Genomic DNA, 22,092 nt, shown 5'->3' on the forward strand with positions numbered 1-22,092 from the left:
ATTCTGTAAGAATAACATATACCACTTATAGATTTCTTATTCGTAGCACATGAGGAGTTCATTAAAACACACAAAAAATAACAAGACAAAAAACTCGACCACCCCGCTCCCCCTCACCCCGCCAAAGCTCATTCATGGGTTCCGTCCTTTAATCTCATCCATTTACATAAATGTGAAACACCTGACCAAGTTTTCAAGTAATTTGTCACCCATCTTACCTCCTAAGGAAGACTATGTTTTCATTTAACAACAAATAGGCCAGGTGCTGTAGCTTATATCAGTAATCCCTTTAGAAGGCCAAGGTAGGAGGATCGCTTGAGGCCAGGAGTTTGAGACCAGCCTAATATACCAGGACCCTTGATTCCACAAAAGACAAAAAGCATTAGCTGGGCATGGTGGTGCTCACCTGTAGTCCTAGCTCTCCAGGATGCTGAGGCAGGAGAATCATTTGAGCAAAGGAGTTCAAGGTTACAGTGAGCTGTGATCACATCACTGCATTCCAGTCTGGGCAACTGAGTGAGAACCTGTCTCTATAAAACAAATGAACAACTTAACAACAAATACTTGTTAACAGATACTTAATTTACTATGTGCCAGATATGTACGCCAGGCACCTGAACAACATGAAAGTAGAATTCATCATTTTCCTCTAGCCATGTCTATTTGCTTGTGTACTCAGACAGTTTGGGGACAAGGAGAGGATTGCAGTGTTGTTGATGGTGGTGAAGGTGGAAGGATCATCCCAGGGATAGCATTATTAATCCCATATCATAATAAGGCCTGAGTGAAAAGACCCTTGACCTGGCAAAAGTGTAAACAGTAGCTACAACTTTGCTGTCCCTAGGGCCCAATGTTTGGCTGAGGTGTCCTCACTTAGGGTGCGTGTGGCCAGACCTCTGTAGTAACTCAGAGCAGCAGCAGGAGAAATAAGGAAGTGGCACCGTCTCGGGACCTGAAAATCAAGCTAGAAGATCCCTAATTGTTCATCTGTCATCAGCACATAAACAACCCTTTTCTACTGGTACTCAGACAAGGCAGGCTTGCTTGAATGCATTACTTGCTCTAAGGATCTTAATTTATAAAATAATAGACCAGGAATGGCGGAAGGGGTGTGTGTATGTGTTCATATGTGTGTATAATGTACATCTCTTCTTTGACCCCCTTTGGTTTCCGATATTTGGGTTATTAACTAAGCTGATTGTGACTGCCCTCTACATTTATTTAAATAAGAGTATTTTAAAAAGAAACTTAGCATAGGCCTTGGCTCAGTTATAGCGCCTGTGTATAAAAGCACCCAAGGGGTTTACATGGCCAGACTTTTCACGACTTCTGTATTCTTGGCTGGCCTCCCTTCTCTGAAACCTCAGCTGAGGAGGGACCCAACTGTAAGAGATTTCTTTTCTGTGACATTTGCTATTTGTTGCTGGCTCACTGTTTCGGTGGGGGAGGTGTCATGCTAAAGTCTGTAGGGGTAGTAGACCATGCACTTTTTGAGACTATTACTCATCTCTCTTATGGAGAATGTCACCCAGTGTCACTTCCCCCAGTTTTTGGTGTTTTAGAGCCGGCTAAGTCCTTGTCACTCATGCAGCAAGGAGCAGACTTCAGAGCTTCAGGCAGAGAAAGTGGGGGAGGAGGCATCTCGCTTTCCCTCCCCCTTTCTTTTCAGCCTTTCTGCATTTAGGTGAGCCTTTCTGGCTGTGTGTCCCTTGAGGAGTGTGGCAGACTTGCTTTGCCCTTTAGCTTTGTGGTGAAGAGTCTTTTGCTTATTTTAAATAATATGACAATCTTCCTGGGCTGTAGGGCTTGAGAAGGTGAACTTGTCAACAGAAATGTCTGTTGGTTTCAGTTTCTGCCTATTACCCTGTGAAACCAAGGCACGGGGTAAAATTTCTCAGTTTTGTTTTCTCATATTTCAAGGTCTTCATATTTTACTCCCAACATTTTAATGCACGAGAGCTTTCTATCTAAACTGTGATTTGCGCTTAAGTTTAAACTAAATGTTTTCTCTAGATTGAGGTGGATCTTGGATGACCTATGCCTTTCCTCCCCATGTGCAGTGGCATGCCTCAGTCCCACAGAGCTGCTTTCCCTATGATAGGCTAGGTCAGGGGACAGAAGGCTTTTGTATTCAGCTATGTATGTGGGACACTGGATTAGATAAAGTTGCACAGCTTTCTTTGGGAGTCAGTCAACACATATCCATTATTGAGTCCTCTTATATGCCAGGCACTGTGTGGGTGCTACAGACGTAAGGCCTCTCACATCTCTAGGATCACCGACTTTTATTTTATTGTGTAGCATCTCTTGAGTCTGGGGTGCTAAGGAGCATGCTTTGGGAAAGCCTGTCTAGCTTGAAGAAGAGCTAATCTATTATTTTTAAAAACCCTAGGAGGTGATTCTATAATGGCTTTTTATATTCTCTTCATGGAGGTTTACTGTCTAGAAGACCTTATGTCTAATTCATATATTATTCAGGTTAGGCTAGCTTAGCAAGGCAACATGATTGAATGCAGACAAAGGAACTATATAGTCCTGGCTCTGTTACTCCATTCCTCTGTCCCCTCCATGTGACCCACACTTCCACTAGTCTCAGTGGGTCTGAGAACAAATCTGAGAGGCAGAGCCACATTAGTGGCTAAGAGCTCCAACCTCAGACACGTGTTCAAAATTCTTGCTGCCTCTAATTTACTGACAGCTGTGTGTCCCTTGAGCAAATTACTTATCTCACTGCCTCAGTTTGACCTCACAGGGGGTTATTTGCAGGAATTAGATGTGATAGAATATTTTAGAAATTATCAGTATGCCTAGCACATAGGAAATGCTTAACAAATGATAGTTACTATTATGAAAAAATATCTTCCTCCTCAGATGAGCTGAAATTTTATAGCCCATTACCCCATTCACCTGCTAATTTGGGACTTTGAGCACTCACAAATTCTCTTCATTCTCCTCTTCCTCCCCCTCATCAACACTTTGTAATTGAGCATCTACTTTGTCATGAGTCATGTGTAGTAAAAGCATTTATTTGCATTATGGCTTGCAGTCCCTCATCCTTTAAGCCTCTGCTGAATTGTTTTCTTCTGAACAAAGTTTATTTTAATCAAGTTATTTAAAATTGCAAACTTCTCCTCCCTGAAACTCCTAATCTCCCTCGCCATGCTCTCCCCCACTCCATAGGGCTTACTTTCTAACATATTGCATATTTATTTACTCTATTTATTTATTTTTTGTTTGTAACCCCTTTTAGAATACGAGGTCCATAAAGACAGAGAAATAAACATTTTTTTTAAAATTGATGCTTTCTAAATTCCAATCCAGTGCCTAACATATAATACATGCTCCATAAGTATTTGTTCAGCAAACTGGTGAATGTCATTTATTGAGCAATAACAAAAAAATTGTGACCATAAAAACGCTTATTTTTGCATATAAAGAAAACAGTTTCTCTTAAGTTATGAAAATTGCCTAAGGTGATAGTAGGATTTGGAGTCTGGGTTTGACTTAATCTGATTTGAGAGCCCAATCCTTGATGATTTTTCTCCACTATCCTTGTCACGTAACTACGCTTGGGAGTTTTCAAGAAATGTTTCCTATGTGCTCACAAAAATCTCATTCCTGCCACACCTGGTGTTAGATGGCAGAGCTGTGTGGTCTGTGCCACAGGAGGGAGAAGGCCTCTGACTTCTTCATGTTACTCGCTTTTAGAAGGGCTCCAGAGAGGTGGTGTTTGTACTATTACATTTTCCAGAGTGTTACCTGAGTCTTGAGTGTTACTTTCAGCCATGAGCACATAGGCTAGATGAGGTGTGATCTGAACACCTTTACTTTTTAAAAAATCTTTACTTTCCTGTAACAACTAAGGTTTATAGCTCACCACTCTTGTGTGAATCTCTAAACAGTGTATTGTTCAGCTTTTGGGAATTTGAGTGCTAAGCGTAGATCTCGCTGTGTGTGGAAAGTGTGACATTTCCCCTGTTGAATGACAGCTTCCAGGAGATGATAAACTAACCGGTCTCTGGGCCATGGACTGTCTTTAGTTTTCCTGAGAGTTTATAGGAGCCTCTTGGGGAAGTCAGTGGGCATGATTACAAGCAAAAAACATAAGAGTCAGCACACTTGGGACATCTGGTGAGGCTGATGGATGGACCAGGCTCTGGGCATGTGAAAGAAATGTGGCCAAATAGAGTGGCTGCTTTTTATTTACTGCTTCTTATCTCACCACCACCTCTCTGCAGGCTTCAGGAGCAGGGCAAAGCAGAATGATTGTTTGATATGAAAGAAATGTCTTCAGCTGGCCTAAGCTGAAGGGCAGGAAGTTCAATCAGCAAATGGTCAAGATAAGCCAAGGACGGGTAAGAATCTGTACCTGGACTCCTGGCATATTCTGTACTCAAATAAAAAAGATGGCTCAGTTGACACAAGGGTCTTAGTGAAGGTGGCCCTCACCATAACTGTTTCTTGCATTGCATTATGTCAATTTACACTGGTTGGCTAGATTCCAACTTTCTGCCTGGAAAGCAAGGGTCTTTCTACCAGTGTTCTGAAAGCAGAGTTGGGGAAGCCGGCAAGAGTGTGATGCATTTCCCATTCACAATGCATGGTCTCTCCCTCTTTGTGTTGGGTCAGTTACCTACGCCCACAACTGTACATGCTGCCTCCTAGGTCCAGGGACCCTTTTTAGAAAACCAATCTTCAGGCTGAGGGCGGTGGCTTACACCTGTAATTTCAGCACTTTGGAAGGCTGAGGTGGGCAGATCACGAGGTCAGGAGATCAAGACCATCCTGGCTGACACAGTGAAACCCCGTCTCTACTAAAAATACAAAAACTTAGCCAGGCGTGGTGGTGGGCACCTGTAGTCCCAGCTGCTGGGGAGGCTGAGGCAGGAGAATGGCGGGAACCCAGGAGATGGAGCTTGCAGTGAGCCGAGATGACGCCACTACACTCCAGCCCGGGTGACACAGCAAGACTCTGTCTCAAAGAAAAAAAAAAAAGAAAACAAATCTTCAAATTCTACCAATGTGTGAAAGGGAAAATATGAAGAAGATAAGGGAATCGGGGATTCCAACTGCTACTGAAAAAAGTCCTTGCTTGGTCCTTCTTATTCTAGACAGCCCTTTCACCCCACTTCCAGAGACGCTGAGCCCTCAGTTCCTGAGCCCCTTGAAGATTTTCTAGTGTTAATTGGGTTGGTTCTTCTCAGCTTTGTCTGCTGTCAAGATGAGATTCAGCCTTCTCAGACCTGCTAAGTTAGTTTGCACTTGTCCATCTGCTTCTAGCTGAGAGACCAAGTTATGTTGCTTTGGCCTTTTCTCCTATTCTAACTGTTCCTGTGGATTTGTGTGTTTTGAAAGATTCCTTTATTTTTGCTTTTAAGAGGAAGTAAAATTAGATGCATATATTATATTTGCCACCTTAACTAGGAAACTCTGAAAAAAACGTCTTTCTTTTCTTCAGAGCTGACTTGATCCTTTTCAGGAGGAGCCATCTGTTGGCTACTGGAGGAAAAAATTTCACAGTATTCATTTGGATTTAAATTAGTTAAATCTGATCATTTAATCCATTCCTTTAAGTAATGCTCAGACTACAGGAAGCAACAACAACGACAACGACAACTGTGTTCTCTCTGACTGCTCCACTATTCTGTTTCTCTCAAAGATGGTATCCAGACATCTGGATAAGGAGGTCTGAGGGGAGGATTTTGGCCCTCTGGGGCCCATGTTCTCTGGACTCTGGGTGATGTTTGTGTTTACCTGTTTGCTGTTTGCCTTCCTGGTATTTTGTTGTGAAGTCAGTGGCTGGTCTCTTGTTGCCCCGTTTCTCTCCTGGCTTGCTCAGAACCTAGTAGTGTCCCTTTTGCTGGCCTGGCTTAGCCCTGTCTCCCACTGGCTCCAGGCCCTGGGGGCTTCACTGTGTCCTTCTGCTAATTCACTGACTCCAAGGTCCCGCTCAGCCTCTTCAATAAGGCCACTGCCACTGTGGAATCGGCAGCTCGTGGCTGGATCTTGACTCATCCCTGATACCTCATGGGAACCAAAGGTTACTTTGGAAAGCTGAACTTAAGAGACTTCCTCCACACTGAGCTTCCTAATTGATGTTGTCATATACCAGGTTGGTGTAATTATTCCCCAGATGCCTCAACAGGGAGCAGGCAATAAGCAGCTCCTCTTGCCCTCAGTTTTACTCTAATGCATTCCCCAACCCATGGGTCAAAGCCTGGAATGGGGTCAATTGGAATACACATGATTAAGAGTCTTGCTCTCCTGCCTTCTAATTTTCTCTGTTTTATTAAAAGTTCAAGGGGGAGTGGACTTTCCTTTTATTTCCAGAGTCATATCTTTGAGCAGCAAGCCTCACGGGGGGTTTGCCATCAGAGACCCAGGGACCTATCATCTCCACACGATGAGCCATGTCTGCGAGTTGGGTTCTTGATGTGGGATAATAAAAGAGTTTGGAAATATCCTCTGTTAGAATATTGGCTTCAGAATAATTCTGTTTTGTATATCAGAAACTTAATATTAGTGCGTTTTTTCTCTTTGCATATCTTTTGTAAAATATCCTGGTATTTTCCCAGAAATGAACTTCTTAGGCTGACTTAGTCAAGAAAAGCAAAAAAGTGGAACAGGTATAATTTTACAAAATCTTACCCACTGCATGTGTGATGTAATCACATTGATGTAGTTTGAAAAGAATCAGAAACCCTGGGGCTGGCTAAGCATTCAGTATTTAGAAAATGTTTTGGACTATGGGACTCTGGTTACTGAAGCTGACACAATTCCAGGTTTTAGGATAGAGATGAATTATCTGAATATTAGCTGTGTGAAGTAGGGCCATTACTTAACAATCCTCCGTTTGTAAAGTTGGGTTGTTAAGATGATTAAATGAGAGGTTTGTAAAACATTTATGCTTTAAAAGGTTTATAAGGTGTTATCATCACCACTATTGATATCATTACAGTCGAACCCTGAACAACACACAGGGGTTGGAGGTGTCAACTCCCCTGATGCTATGCAGTTGCAAATCTGCATTTAACTTTCAACTCCCCAAAAATGTAACTATTAATAGACTACTGTTGACTGGAACCCTTAACTATAACATAAACAGCCATTTTGTACTGTTTTGAATTTTGTATGTTATTAATATATGTATTATATGCTATATTCCTACAACAAAGTTAGGGAACAGAAAATGTTAGTAAGAAAATCATAAGGAAGAGAGACTATATTTACTGTTGGTTAAGTGGAACTAGATCATCACAAAGATCTTCATCTTCATTGTCTTCATGTTAAGTAGGCTGAGACAGAGGAGGCAAAGGAGGAGTTGCTCTTGCTCAGGGGTGGCAGAGGTGGAAGAATATCTCTGTATAAGCGGACCCACACAGTTCAAACCTGTATGGTTCAAGGATCAACTGTACTATTCAGAAGAAGTCCACTGCCTTAATTTGAAACATTTCAAAGCGTAGGTTATTCTAGTTTTGCTGATTTAGAGCACTCCCATTCGCCAGAAGCATCTTTGGACCAGCAGATTAAAGATTCAGGGAGCAGCCAATGCCTTAAAGATTTTTAGAAATAATTAAAGACAGCATTAATGAACACATGGGCAGTCTGACTGAAGATGCCACCTTGCATAAACGTGGCCCAAACCTTGTCAACTTTGCTTTGTTTTAACAGTTTTACATTTATGTAAAGTCTTAAGAGTTGGTGACTCTTTTTGATTAAGTGGGGTTAATATGGATGGAGAGTGCAATAACTTCTGTAAACATAAGAAATCATTTTTTAACTCTTAGCTAATTCAGCAAGATAAATAAAATAATGAGCTTGATTTCTTTAACTTAAAGCGTTTTTAAGGGAGTAAGAATGCTAATTTTTTTTAAAAAATATTGTTGGGTTATGAAATCTTTTAGTGACGTTTATGTCTTTTTCCCCTGAAAACTTCACATTTTCTTTAATGACATCTGTTATTTTTATTATCAGAAAAAATGATAGAGAAAAGCAAAATGACAAAAGATATTATAGAATTGGGTTTTATATCTTAAGATAATAAACATATTCTAATTATCACCTTAGGATTGATCCTTTGTAGGTGTGCTTTCTGTTTTACCAATCTGTTTGAACTTGCAGAAATTAAAACTTTCCTGGAAATGGCTTAAATTTAAACAAAATATCATGTTAGCCCCAAGGCAGGATGTTGTTGCTAAAGATTAGTTTAGAAACAATGATCTCTGTATATTGCTGTATTTCATCAATATTTTTTACTTAAGACCATTTGACAGGGATGCTATCCTTGGGTTTGAATGAACATGGAAAGATTTTGTATGTGTTTTTTGTTGTCTGCTTTTTGTATATATAATCACTCATAATGTATAAAATATTCATAAGTTAAAATATAAGGAACTTTTGAAAAATTAGGCAAGTCATCTTTGCTCTCATTATCTGCAAAATAAAGAGAGGCTTTCTAAAGCTCTTTGAGCTGTAGAATTCTCCTTCTCTGGGAACTCAACCCAGTAGCTAGCTCTAGGAGGAAGCTGAGAAAAAATGCTATTCTCAAGAGTAGCCACATGGTGGTGGAATAACTCCTCACAAAAATAGTATTCAGCTTCCCTGAAAGCAAAATGATTACACCCCGAAATTGAGTCATTCAAGGATCCCAGGAAACACATGATGAAACGAAGAGAGGAGCCAGCTCTGCGTGCTTCTGGGTCCCAGTGAAAAGAGAAACATCATAATATTCCTGTACAAAAAGTAGCTAGAACTCTACTTTGTGAGGCAATTCATGAAACTTTATTTCCCTTCTCATCTTGTGTTTGAAAGATATTTTTGAGTATTAAACTGTATATTTGTAATTAAATAAAGACCCTCATTTACTGTGTGCCTCTGCAATCTTTATTCCTTTAGCCTCAGTCAGCTATTTCTTGGCCTTGCATCCCCTCTAGCTGTGCCCTAATTTTTCTCCTTTCGTTTTCAGCTAAGTGAACGTATTCATGACTGTAATTCATTTACACTTCAACACATCACAGTTCGGAGTCTAGACTCACTTCTAAAGGTCACCAATGAACTTTGTATTGCGAAACCCAAGGATGCTTTCTCAGTCCGTATCTTATGCCCTATCTTAAAACCCTCTGGTTTACTTTCTTGTCTCCAATATGTCCTGGCGTTCCTCCTGCTTCTTTGAGTCATTTCTTTCTGGTCTTTGGGGGCTCTTCCTCTTCTGTGTGTCCAGTAACTACAATACCCCAGGTTTCCATCATTACCCCAAAGTCTTCATTTCTTTACATACTTTGCTTGGGGAATTTCATCCCTGTATTGTTTCATTTGTCATTGGAATGACAATTAATGTCAAACTTAATCTTTACCCTAGAACTCATAAATCTTTAGCTTGATATGTCCCAGAGGAATCTCAAACTCAACATATCTGAAACTGTCTTCATTGTTATTCTCTGTTCACCAATGGTTCCTTTATTTTTCGCTTAATTACTGGCATCACCATCTTGTTGCCCAAACCAGAGATTAAAGAATTATGTAAGACTTCTCATTGTCCTGGGCCTTCTACATCTCGGCAATCAGCAAGGCCTAATGGTTTTAGCTCATAACTATTTTTTTTAATCTGTTTTCAGGCCCATTCCCGATAACGATGTCCCTACTTCGGTCCTTGTCCTCTCCTTGGAGCATCACAATCTGTAGTTTCTTTTCTCCTGACTGGCTTCCCTTAAATCTGGTCTCTACAATGTACGGAGCACGCTTTTTCTAAAAGCAAAACCCAGTCATTTAACCTCCTTGCGTAAACATTTTTAATGGTTCCTCATCATTTACAGATTAGAGTACAAAGTTCTTAATACAGTTTACAAAACCCCAAATGCCTGGCTTAGCCTCTCCCGTCACTTCCCATCTCATCTCTCACCAGTTCTTGTTTCACAATGTTATAGTCTGATGCTACCAGGCTTCTAGTTCCTCACCTCCTTCCCACTGTTTATGTCTCTGCATTCATTTATTTTGTTCCCTTTGTCTCATATTTCTTTCCCACTTTTGTCTTGGTAGCTCTCACTCATCTTTAACATTCTTACCACATGATGTCTCAACTAGGAATCATTCCTTGACTCCTCAGCTAGACTAAATGCCCATCCCTCTCATTCTCACAGCACTGTGTTTGTCTCCATCTTAGAACTTGATAGCTTTTAATGCAATTGCATGTTTATATATTTTACACCCTCCAAAAGGCAAGAGTTCCTTGAAAAGAGAGATCACATCTATCTGTTTTTCTTGTCCCCAGTTCCTAGTCTGGGGCTTAGTGCATAATGAGTATTCAATAATTTTTTGTTGAATAGAATTTAATATTTTTGAGGCTTAGAGTCCCTGAGGGTGCTCTATGAAGTCTACTCCAGTTCTAAGAAAATTAAACTGTGGTTTTAGCTGGGGCCAGCTTTCTGGAAAAGACTTGAGTTGTGCCCTGAAGAGTTAGTTTGTTTGAGTTTGGACTAATAGAGGGAAGTGAGGGGTATAATCAAAGTTGGATGAGCAAAGGCACGGAGGCTTGTGTGGAGGATAGTGCAGAAACAATGTTAAACAAACGTGTTTCTGAAGTGGAAGAGTGAAATATGAGTTGGGATAGGGAGAATCCCGCTTATGAGAAATCTCCACTGAGGGACTGGCAAATTGGGGGCTTGTTTCCATAAGCAGAAGGAAGCACTCAAAATTCTTGAACAGAGGAATGACATTTTCAGAGCCATGCTGCAGGAAGAGTAATTCAGCACAGGGTACACAATGAATTGAAGTGAGAAACAGGTGGGAGTCAGTGAGTCCAGTAAAAGGTGATGGCAGTTAATTAAACAGGTGCCACATGATGAGGCCTTAGACAAGCATGGCAGCTGCGTGAAAAAAGGAGTTAATTTTTAAGCCACTGGAGGAAAAATTAACAGAGACTGATTGCATGTGGTAATAACAGAGAGAGAAGAGTCATGACATTTTAGATAAAGCAGCAGAAAGTTAGGGATACAATTTGTAGAGAGAGAAATTATAAAGGGCAGGATGGAATGTGGGACAGCAGCTGAATTTGGTTGGAAATCTTTGCATTTGAGATGATAAAACTTCACAATATTTAATATTTAGTAGGTATGCACAAGGGGTGCTATACACATTGGAGTGGTAGATGAATGAATGAAATCTTAGAAGGATCTGTCAGTAAAATGAAACCATAGTACCAGTTTATAGAGGGGTCTGAGTTAAGGATAGTGACATAGATTTAGGAAGTATCAGCTCAGAGTTTTGAAAACTGCTGAAGTGCATTCACCTCTGAAGGAAGAGATAGCAGTGAAATAAGACACAGTGGTGCTTCTATCTTTCAGGCAAACAGAAGAGGCATTGAAAGCCAATGAGGGTGTAAGGTCAGCTAGGTACAGATTTGTTGCTATAAACCTAAATAGACTATAACTCAGTTGCTTGCTGTCTTAGCCCATTTCGTGTTGCTATTACAGACCATCACAGACTGAGTAACTTGAAAAGAAATTTTGTTTTTCATATCATTCATTGTTATTTTTATTGTAAAAATGCCTATTACAAAACAAATTCAGAAAATATGGCAGAATAGATTTTTTTTATTATTATACTTTAAGTTCTGGGATACATGTGTAGAACGTGCAGGTTTGTTACATAGGTATACACATGCCATGGTGGTTTGCTGCACCCATCAATCCGTCATCTACATTAGGTATTTCTCCTAATGCTCTCCCTCCCCAGCCCGCACTCCCCAACAGGCCCCAGTGTGTGATGTTCCCCTCCCTGTGTCCATGTGTTCTCATTAACTCCCACTTACAAGTGAGAACATGTGGTGTTTAGTTTTCTGTTCCTGTGTTAGTTTGCTGAGAATGATGGTTTCCAACTTCATCTATGTCCCTGCAAAGGACATGAACTCATCCCTTTTTATGGCTGCATAGTATTACATGGTGTATATGTGCCACATTTTCTTTATCCAGCCTATAATTGGTGGGCATTTGGGTTGGTTCCAAGTCTTTGCTATTGTGAATAGTGCCGCAATAAACATACGTGTGCATGTGTCTTTATAGTAGAATGATTTATAATCCTTTGAGTATATACTCAGTAATGGGATTGCTGGGTCAAATGGTATTTCTTGTTCTAGGTCCTTGAGGAATCGCCACACTATCTTCCACAGTGGTTGAACTAATTTACACTCCCACCAACAGTGTAAAAGCATTCCTACTTCTTCACATCCTCCCAGCATCTGTTGTTTCCTGACTTTTTAATGATCGCCATTCTAACTGGCGTGAGATGGTATCTCATTGTGGTTTTGATTTTCATTTCCCTAATGACTAGTGATAATGAGCTTTTCTTCATACGTTTGTTGGCTGCATAAATGTCTTCTTTTGAGAAGTGTTTGTTCATATCCTTCTGCCACTTTTTGATGGGTTTGTTTGTTTTTTCTTGTAAATTTGTTTAAGTTCCTTGTGGATTCTGGATATTAGCCCTTTATCAGATGGATAGATTGCAAACATGTTCTCCCATTCTGTAGGTTGCCTGTTTGAGAAGAAATTTCTTTGTCACATGGTTCTGGAGGCTGGGAAGTACAAGAACATGGTGCTCGCATCTTTCAAGGGCCTTCATGTCGTGTCATTTAATGGTGGAAGGCAGAAGGACAAGTGAGGTCAAAGCAAGAAAGAGCAAGAGGGGGCCAAATGCGCTTTTATAATAACCTATTCTCATTCACTCATGAGATAATGACATTAATCTATTCATGAATGTGGAATATTCATGGCCTAATCAGCTTTTAAGGGTTCCACATTTTAATATCATCACAAGAGCAATTGAATTTCAACATGCATTTTGGAGGAGACATTCAAATGATAGCACTTGCCTCTTAAATAGAATAGAACTATTTAAAACAATTAAAAAGAAAATTTCTAATCATGAAAAATGTTTTAACATAGATGGTATATAAATAGCCAGAATATACCAATGTTTCTTTAGGCCAATAAGATAAAAATGATTATTCCAATGGAAAACTTGGTGGGGGCACAAGCAGGAAATTTCTAAAACAAATATTAAAGTCTAAGAAATATGCAGAAAGCTATTCAATTTCACTGGAAATAAAAGAGAAATTAAAATAATAAAGTTTTGTTGCTTAGCAAATTGGAAAATTTTTAATTAAAAAAACACCACTCATCCTTAACAATGGTATGGGAAACAGGTACTTGGTGGAAAAGTAAACTTATTTGACAATTTGTTAAATTCTGGACAACAATTTGGTGATTCAGTGATTTGGTTCAGCAAGTCCTTGAAAATTATCTTAAAGCAATAATTGCTTGGCACCAATATTTAGATATAAAGATGCCTATTTCTGCTTTACATTTTAGTTATATAAGTCATAACATAAACTCTCTCTAGCTGATAGTAGTAGTTATTAATAAAATTATTATATTCATTGAATTGTATTTAACTTTTATCCTAAATATCATGCATTACAGTTGTCATAACTGTAGCATATTTCTTATGCTGCTATACATTGATTCTTTTCATTAATCAATACTTTTATTGATTAATCTATGCCATTTAGCTCTCCTCTTTTACAATTGTGCTTGCCTTCCTTCAAATTTCCTGGCCAGCATCACTGTTGTTGAAATTCATTTTGATGTGGTAGACTCTCTGGTCTCCCCTCAGTGTTTCATGAATATCTCTTACAGTTCCTTATAGTGTCTTGCACCTCAATTGATTGCTCATGAATAGATCATTTTATGCTTCTTTAAACTCTTAAACCCTTGAAAAAAGTAAACATGGTTCAAAAAATTAATAAAATAGTAAATAAACTGTCAGAAGTACACTCAAGTTTTGTAAACTTTTAGTGCTTCATATTAAGTTAAAAATAGGTGACTTGTTTAATTTTACATGTTTTGGAAATTCTAAATCTACTTTTAAAAAAATATTAAGTTAATAGACACTTATACAATTTTTATAAACAGTAAATGAACTCATCAACTGCCATGGTCAACATTTATAAATAAATTAGTTAACACCAGATGTTAGCATTTTCATTTGTTGGGTGATCATATGCAAATAACTTCCTTCTGACCCTCAGAAAGTAGTCCTAAGAGTCTTCTAGAAAGTGATAGCTAGCTAGCTAGCTAGCTAGAAACTATTTGAAAATAATGGGGGAATTGATTACATACATTTTAAATGCATAATAAAATAAATCCTGTTACTTTTCTAACAAACACAGAATGAACTAAGTCACTGCATATATTAGTTTTTGCCTTTTTGATAACACTTTTGTTTCTTTGATATTGACAAGAAGCAGAAGGGACATAGAAGCATACCAAGTGTTCAGGTTTAGTTTAAGTTGATATGAAGTCTCACATTGCTTCTCATTTTTATGGAAATTGATTTTTCTCCCTAGGGAAATGACATGTATTAATATTTAGCATAAAAAGCACTGAAAAACACAGCTTTATTATTTTCTGCTGGAAAGCAGTGGAAACATGTAGTCTTTTATAAATCTTATTGGAAGTGAGCCACTGTAACTTAAGGAAATGTGTTGTATTTCACAGGTGTGCTGGGGTAGACAAAGGACTGCAAACCACTTATCCAGGGTTGAAAAATCCTTGAGTTCTGTGCAGCTGCTGCCACTTCCTGTGTTGATTCCAAGAGAAATATAGAGATCCTGGTAATGCAAAGCATGTTGTATATTTCTATAAAACTTTTGGTATAAACCCCAGTAGAGTTATTTGTTGAGTTAATTGGGCTCCTCTTTACCTAAGCCTCAAGCAAAGTGAACTTTGCCCCCTGTCTTTTTTCTAGCCCCCTTTGGCATTGGCATCTGAATAATTTCATTCTCAAGACCAGAGGAAGAAGTCTGAGGAGGTACAAGTTAGAGAATGACTTCTTAGGATCCAGCACATCTGTGGTTTAACCTGCAAACCCCAAGGGAGCATCCTCAGCCACATAGGAGAAAATGTCACCTACTTAGGCTTGAGGCTTTAATGTCTTGGTCATATCAAAAGTTCTAGTTCCTGGCACCTTAGATCTGCTTGTGTTTTTGAACTTAATCTAAAAATGATGGGTGGGGGAAATCGGAAGAGGCCAATGTGTAACAATTGTTGAGAGACAAGATGAAGGCCACGTAGCATGGTGATCAAGAGAGCACTCTCTGCTGTGGTACTGAACTGCCTGGGTTAAAATCCTGTTTCTGTCACTTTATAACTTAGTCAAGTTACTTAATGACTTTATGCCTCTGTTTTCTCAAGTAGACTTGTTTGTCCTAACCACACTCAATCAGATTTTGAGCATAGATAGCCATTCTAGAATGTTTTGGTCTGATTGGTCAGTCTCTCCATTTAGAAAAGCTACATGATATGGGCAGTTAAATTATAATCAGAAAGTTACATGGAACACATAAAATCTGTTTATAAGTAGATTACATGGGATGCCAAACTTGATGGTCAAATGCACTCATCATCTCTTAAAATAAATATACAGATTTGTAGATCAGAGGGTCATCTTTGCTAAATAGTGAAGAAGACACAAGGAAAATGTTGCTTTTTGGGTTATGCTTGTCTAGATTCTAAGCAGTCTGTTTCTCTTCCATTAACAGCTTCTACTTTCAGATAGAATAAACTTTACTTTTATTCAGGCTTATTAGTTGCAACTGCACTCTACTCTTGTTTTCCCTGAGTCTACATGCTATTTTCTTGATTCAATTTAGAGGTCCCCAAATTTCAGTCACGCAATTACAGATACTCTTCTAGAGCAATGCTACTCAAATTTTAATGTGTACAGAAACTACCTGGATATTTTGTTGAAATTCAGAATCTGACTTAGTAGGTCTGGGGTGGGGCCTGAGATTCCATATTTCTAAGCTCCAAGTGATGTTGATGCTCCTGGCCCATGGATTCACTGTTAGCAGCAAGTTTGTAAATTATCTGTGTGGATTCTAATGACATCCATTGCCTATAAACTTTTCCTGATTTTACATTTGGAGAAAAATATAATCTCTAAGTTCTTGGAGTCCATATGGAAAATGCAAGTGGAAAGGGAAGTGGAAAGAGGGAGGGCGTAATTTACCATTCTACACAGGAAACTCACTTCTCTGTGTACTAATAGCAAATGACTTACCTGATCATCTCATATGGCTATTAGGATGTTTGTGGGTGCTTTATAAGTGTGAAGAGATGCACAGAGTGACTGGCTATGCACCTCTTAATAAATGCTGCTGATTCCTGGCTATGTAGATTGTCCATGTGAGAAGAAACTGGAAGCAAAACGATGACTATAATTTAGAGCATCTGTACTTGTCTTTTGATATGGGCTTCCTTCGAAGTCACTACTGTTTTCTGCCTGTAATGTCTAGGACAGAGTGCCACTCCCAATGAGTAAGTTTTTATCCTTGGTTTTAGCTTCTCTGAAGGTTGACTCCCTGTCTCTGAACAAACTGCCAAAGTGTAGTTTTATAACACCAAAATTTCTGTTTTAAGTCAGAATGTCTCAAACATGTCTTCTATATTTGGTGAAAAATCTGTTTTTCTTTTTCTACCTGATGGGGTAATAGAGAAACAGGTTTGCTTTATTTACATATAGTATTTTTAGGGATTGTTGTTGAATAACAATTATAATAATAATTACCATGTTTTGAGTTCCTACATTGTACTATGAACTGTTACGTACTTTATATACATTTGGGTTTTTTTTCCTAATCATTAGAATAACCTTGAAAGTAAGGATTTTGTATTGCTCGGGACATGTTCAACTAAGTTGCAGAAACAAAGAACTGCTAAAATTTCAGTGTTTTAGCAAAACAAATGTTGATCACCCTGTCATACAAGTCCAATGCTGGTCAGCAAAGATTCTTCATCTTACGAAACCATTATCTTAATTTGGTTCTGGGTCTTAATTTATAAAGATGACTGAGTGATAACATGGAATGGTCAATGCCATTGGAAGAAAAGCGTATAGTTCCCCAGGTCCTCTGGAAATGGGAAGTACAGGGCACCACATAGGACAACGTGGGGAAGCACAGAGTCAGTCAGGAGGCAGAAGCAGGCACGAGGGGAAGGTCTGGCCCAGAGGCTTCCTCATGTTTTCTCATGGAAAGGCAAGGCAGGGCAGGCGAAGCATCTTAGGATTGGATAGTTGGAATAATGTTGGGGTGCGCTGGACTACTAGAGGTGGGTTCTGGGCCCTAGTTTTCTGGCACCCAGCCCTGGGTGATTTAGGGCAGGGAAAATTGTGGCTCGGTATGTAAGAGTTAGATAAAGAGAGCAGTAGGAGGTATGGACTCAGGATTGTTTTGTTTGTGATTTGATTTTTTTGTGCTGGTAAAAGCTGGATCGCAGGGGAGATGTAAACAGCTTTGGCCATTAGTTGGCCTGTGATTGATGGATGTCACACAGAAAAATAAAAAATCTAAGAAAATACAGAAAACATCTCAACACATGGCCTCTGAGCTTACCGTAGCAGAAGGAGAGAGAGTTGGAGCTCCCAATGGGGGTATTTTAGGAATTAAATCTCCTTCTTCATAGCCCAGTTCTCCTGGCTCCAAGCTCACTGCAAGAAAGGCTGAGAAAAAGGCTGTCGTTTTGCTGTCCAGGAAAAGGAAAATAAGATGGGATTTGGTGAACACATCTATGTTGTCTCTGCCACACTATAATTACCTCCAACTTGTAAAAGAGTAAACTGTGGTTCTGATTCATTGTGACTTAGCCAAAGTATTATTTTTCAAATGGCAGAGCCAGGGCTTGAATCCAGGCATTCCAAAGTGATCTTCTTTCCCTGTGTCACAGGACCTTTGAATTGAATATAATAATCCTGATTACGATAGATAAAATAGGCCGACATCGTATTTTATAGATTCCTAATTGAGAAGGAACTCTGGATTATTATTAGTGTGAAGGCCATTAGATAGTTGAGCTAAGACCTTAGGATCCAGTGTGTTCGGATTAAGGTCTGACATTCAGAGCATTGAATACAAAGTAAAGTGTCTGACTCTTCAGTTACATTATCAAAAGTTGAAGATCAACAGCCAGGGAGATTAAAACAGCTGGGTAAATAACAGTTAACAAAGTTTTAAAATTTTTCTCGGAAGAGAGGTATAAAGAGCACAGTCTTATCCCTAGCAGGTACTTTTTGGTGGTAAGAGTCTGAGCCACCATCCTCAGGGTCACCACCTCACATTCTTGCCAGTGCTACCTTGATAAGATAATGGGGAGTCACCTTCAACTGAGCTGATGGTAAGATCAGGGAAGGTACAGTCCAACACAAGTGGTGCAGAAAGTCCCCAGTTTTTACCACAGTGAGTTCCTGGAAGCTATGTCATAAAGCAGACCATTATGAAGTGGGTCGTATTTTGCCAAATAAATAATGCCACACATTGGGTGAGGGATGTGCTACTGATCAAAAACTAATTCTCAATTAAGTCAAACATATGAGCAGATGATTTTTGAAAACAAGAGTATATAAACTATACAATTCTATTATAACTTTAAAACAGTAATGCCAGCCTTTAGATTGTATTAAATGGACACAAACATAGAGTTCACATTGAATTTGAATAGAATTTCAATAGAGTGTGTCTATAATACATACATCTCTACTGTTCTTTAAATGTGACTGCTATTAATAATTTTATTTGCAACTTTAGAATATAAAGTTTTGTTGATTTTATCCAGATGGCTCATATCTCTTTAAGAAAATATAGTCTTTCTCTTGTCTTCTTCTGCCTGAGGAGGTCTGAGGTGAAATAAATATATATATATATATTCAAATATATATATATTCATAGCTCTGTGACATTCCTAATATTAAGTATGCATTTTCGGAATCATTCTATGGGTTTATTGAGTAGAGAGAGAGGTATACTTGGAAAATGTGCACCTGTCCACAATAGGGTCATCTATCTACAACAAGGATTTTCTACAATAGAGAAATGGCAAGGATTGACTCTGGGCTTAAACCAGTTCAAAAAAAATGAATAAATTCCTCCCTTAGGCTTGGCATCAATATATATGAGATGGATCTTGTTTCAATTATTGGGTCTAACTTCCTTCATAATTCATAGAAAATATTTCATTAACTCAAATATTTCTACATTAAAACCATCTGCTAATAATTCAGCAATTCCACTCCTAGCTATATACATAAGAGAAATGAAAGTTGTATTCTCCAAAAAATCTGTTAGCATTACTCATAACAGCCAAAAAGTGTAAGCAACCCAAATGTCCATCAAAGATAAATGAATAAATAAACCGTACTATATCCATATAATGGAATATTATTTGGCCATAAGAATAAATGAAGTACTGATACATGTTCAACACAAATGGGCCTTTAGAAACATCATGCCAGCTGAAGGAAACCAGTCACAAAGGACTAAATATTGTGTGGTTCTATTTATATGAAAAGTCCAGAACAGGCAAATCTATAGGGACAGAAAGTAAGTGAGTGGTTGTGAGTGGCTGGGACATAGGGTGGGTGGAGGTTGAAATTAAGGCTATGAGATATGGGATTTCTTTTTGAGGTGACAAAAATGCTCTAAAATGTATTGGAATGATGGTGGCACAAGTTGGTGAGCCACTGAATCGTACGCTTTGAATAACTGAATGTATGGTATGGGAATTATATGTCAATAGAGCTGTTAAAACAACAACGGTTCCATCCGCTAGACAGCTCACCACCTCAAGAAGCAGTGAAAAACTCCTTTTCACATCATATGTCCTGATTTGGGGACCAAAAATGTGGAATTTTTAACAGCATTCCTGATATTCGGGTGTGAAGGAAGGAAAACATATAAATGACATAACTTCAGCTCATACAGAGTTTAAAATATTGTTGAAGTGGTGAGAATTACATCAAGGAACACTTGGAGAACACACTCCCACTTGCTATCGTCCTTATGACTTTTTTTGGCTCTGGTTGTTAGGTCAGAGTATTATTTTTTTTTGGTCCAAAGTGATGCATTTTTGATATATTCATTCCATAGATGCCTATAAGCACCTGCTGCATTTCAGATACCATGCTTATAAAGGAGGACTGCTGTTTCATCTTCTGTCTCTCCTCAAAATGTCATGGTCCAGGGCAATAATGGAATAAACGCCAAGGCTACCTCTTCCAGAAGTATCATGGATGCTGGAAAGGGCTCTGTGATGAGACTCAGGAGGCCTGACTAGTTTGGGCCTGACTACCCATTGCCTCTGTTTTCTTGGGCAAGTCATTTATCTCTGAATCATAGTTTACTTTCTTTGTAAAATGAGAGGGCCGGTTTCTCTCATGTTCTTTCCAACTCTATATACTATTAGGTTGCATAAGATGCTGATATTGGTCATTTTAGAAAGCATTTTCCCCTTTCTGTTGCTTTTAAGGACAGAAAATGAATGCGTCTAAAAAGAGAAACTCTTTCTATAATTTGTTACACAAATAATGTGCATTTGCCATGATGATCTGAAACCCCAAGGTTTTATGGTAAGCAGTTATTACCTTACCTCCTACTTGAATATGTGTGAGTAAATTGCATGCAGATTTGAATAGTGCTGCTGGGAAGGCAATTTCTTTCTCCTCCCAGATAGTATTAGGATAGTGTCCTTTGCCTATTGTGCTACATTTATTTATAATTTTAGGAAGAGGAAAATTAATAATGAAACTTGAATAATTACCCATCAAATGTTACCGGTTTCCACATACCCCATTATTGAAGACTCATTTATTTATCTCTTGCCATCTGTTGGCATTTGATCAAAAACCAAAAGATGCAAAAATGAGTCATGGCTTACTCTCTCTCAGTACCCTTTACCTTTATGGCTGTGAGTGAGAGAGAAGGTGTGTCATACCCAAACCCACTGATAGCCAGTAACAGAGGAAATGAAGGGAACTCTTCAAAGCCCAAAGCAAGAATGTGCATTTGTTGTGGTAACTACCTTGGAAAATGAAAGTTTGATGTTGTTTTCCTGTGATAACTATTTTGATTCTCCAGCTATACTCTTAAAAGGGGAGGAAAAGCAGGGAACAGAGGGCATTTTTATAGGACATATTATATTCCCTGAGATAATAAAATGTCTACATATTCCACATGCTCTTGGGAACATTGACTTCTGGTGCCACTGGACAAAGATACTTCTGTGTGTCTTTGAATGTACCTGCTACAAAGGGGGAATCAGGCAGCCTTTCCTACTGTAAGGGTGGCTGCATTCAACCAACAACAGACAAGACTTCTCTGCTGGAACTAGGACAAGGTAGCTGTTGTAGGTGGGGGAACCCATCCCACAGCAAATGTGAATAGTAACACAAAAGCATTTTTAAAACTTTGAATCAGATACCCAAATTTTGGAGGAAGCCTAGAAGTCATCTACTGTAATCCTTTGTTTTACAGGCAAAGAGACACAGGAAGGTGAAGTGACTTCTTCAGGGTCCCACAGCCACTCGTAGAGATCAGCACCTTGATCTCTTGAAGCTAAATTTCATGTTTCTTACAGGGGGTTATTTAGAATAGATCAGATAATAGTTTCATATATATATATATATATAGAGAGAGAGAGAGAGAGAGAGAGAGGATGTTTTTTAATTTTCACATGTAGAGTAAGAAACTGGGTTGTTATCCTCAATTTTTCCTTCTACAACGGTGAGCACTATTGTACATAAGCATATTGTACATGATTGTTACTCAATATTTATCTCCTGGTTTACTCTGTAAAACAGTTATGAAAGGAATTAACTACCGTCACTTGACCAGTGTAGAAATTAAGGCAGAGGCTTGTCTGGGCCTACCAATTCTCTGTGCTTTCAGTAGTTTCATCTGAAGACTAGAAATGATAGGATTATTATGGCAGATTAAAGGTGGCCACAAATTCATTGCCTCTTTTCTCATCAAGGAGGGTGTTTAGGTTGGGCCCAATGGCTCATGCCTGTAATCCCAACACTTTGGCAGGCCGAAGCAGGAGGATCACTTGAGCCCAGGAGTTCCAGACCAGTCTGGCCAACATGGTGAAACCCCGTCTTTACTAAAAAAAACAAAAAAAAAACAAAAATACAAAAATTAGTTGTACATGGTGGCACACCCCTGTAGTCCCAGCTATTCAGGAGGCAGAGGTAGGAGGATTGCTTGAACCT

General features: G+C 38.9%; 1 long non-coding RNA gene across 2 annotated transcripts in view; it reads left to right on the plus strand.

Annotated features, from left to right (window-relative positions):
- LOC106994772 (uncharacterized) overlaps positions 1-22,092 on the plus strand; it is a 170,256-nt gene that overhangs the window by 33,272 nt on the left and 114,892 nt on the right. The window contains exon 1 of one of the 2 annotated variants that reach the window (XR_013416427.1): positions 14,549-14,665. The exons of the other annotated variant lie outside the window; for it this stretch is intronic. This is a non-coding gene — a long non-coding RNA (uncharacterized LOC106994772). Of the gene's footprint in view, positions 1-14,548; positions 14,666-22,092 lie in introns of those variants that run through there. 2 annotated transcript variants of the gene reach the window in all.

Source organism: Macaca mulatta, chromosome 1, assembly GCF_049350105.2.
Source record: "Macaca mulatta isolate MMU2019108-1 chromosome 1, T2T-MMU8v2.0, whole genome shotgun sequence".
Classification (NCBI taxonomy): domain Eukaryota; kingdom Metazoa; phylum Chordata; class Mammalia; order Primates; family Cercopithecidae; genus Macaca; species Macaca mulatta.